We start from the raw sequence: 1,640 nt of genomic DNA, 5'->3' as shown, positions 1-1,640 counted from the left end.
AATAACTGATAAATGATCCTTTTTGGTGATGGTTGTGGTGCTACTTTTACTGCTATCAAATGCCTACTTCATGCCTAATTTTCAGCTATCTTGCTGAAAATTAGAGCTTCGCAGATCTGGACAGCAAATGTGGATGATTGAAGGATGGGGTAAGGCCACTAAGGCTCAGAAGACACTAGACTTTAGAAGACCCGTTGACTTCAGCTCACAGAATTTAAATCTTAAAAATATTTTAGAATTTTTCTTTTTCCTAAAGAATGCTTAACAACTTAGAAGAGTTAGGGTTATGTGAATCCTGTATTATGCCAAAAATCGCATAGCCGCAGTTATTGTATTTGGCTTCCTGGTATCTCCTTCACTGGACATTATCCTGGAGAAAGAAAAACTTCTGACTTCCCAAGGCCCCACTTGTGCCCACACTCAGCCCAGTATCTCCTTGACCCCAAATTGCCTTGCTTCTTCTTGTCTACTTGGCCATCAAACTCTGGTTGTTCAGCTGATCTCCACTAGATACCCCGAAGAAAGCATTCTTAATAACATTCATCATAGAGAATGAATGGTCAATGGACTCAAACCTTCCCAAGAGAATTTTTATTTTATGGAGGAAGTTGTTAGTATATATCAGTGTCTAATGGGTAGAATATCAGGTGTAAACACCCACATTTATTGAAAGCTTATTAGATGTTGGTCATAGTCCTTTGTGCTTTGTGTCAAAGCCACAAAACTAAGAGAAGCGGCCTTGTAACACAGGGAAAGAAGTCCTTCCCAACACTTTACCCTCTTCCTCTCACCCCAGCCACCAGCTCCCACTCATCCAGTGCCCACCCCAGTGTCCACCATCTCCTGGTGTTCTCACCCAGTCTTAGCCTCCTTCATTCAATGCTTACCTTGGAGAAGTGCTGATCTTCCCACACATGTGTTTGGTCATCCCCTCTGCCTCATTATCACCCATATCCTAAGGCACCAAGAGAACCCGAGTTCCAGTTGACTCACCTCCTAACAACAGAGTTTAGGGACAATAATAATTTGGATGTTACATTTTGTTTCCATCTGATGGCAGAAAACCACTGGATCATTTACAAAGAAAATTTTTCCATTTAAAAATTTCTGATGTAATTCATCCTAAAACCAAAATTTTCTCCAGTGTTTTGGTAACATAGGCATGAGGTATAAAGGGTGTACTTACCTTTCAGCTAAAAAAACAGGATTTACACAGTGGCCAGTGTTAATATGAACTTTGTTTAAAGGTTATGTTGCATTAAATAGACTTCCACCCCAGCCAACTCAGATGCCAGCTTGATTTAATTTTGGCCTCTGTGAATATGGCATGGAGGGCATCTGTTTCAGGGGGCACTAAGTCAGGCCTGGATTTATATTTGCTCTTGACTGGTTTCTGAGAAACTGAGGTCTCAATGCTCTTACAGGTGGAATGGCCACATGGAGCAGCAGAAAGGCAAATCAAGAAAATGAGGAAGACACAAGTATTCAGGGATCTGGGCTTTTTTCTTAGAAAGGAGTACATGCTCTGGTACATCAGTGACCTCAGTTTATGCCTTTTGCTAGAGAATAATTACTAAAGACTCACTGGTATGGATCTTGTCTTGCAACCCTTCAATTCCCTTTGATTAGATGCATCAATC

The sequence above is a fragment of the Leptonychotes weddellii genome, chromosome 5 (assembly GCF_054177405.1).
Source record: "Leptonychotes weddellii isolate Sample4059 chromosome 5, ASM5417740v2, whole genome shotgun sequence".
Classification (NCBI taxonomy): Eukaryota; Metazoa; Chordata; class Mammalia; order Carnivora; family Phocidae; genus Leptonychotes; species Leptonychotes weddellii.
The sequence above is the reverse complement of the archived record's forward strand: the minus strand, read 5'-3'. Positions refer to the sequence as shown.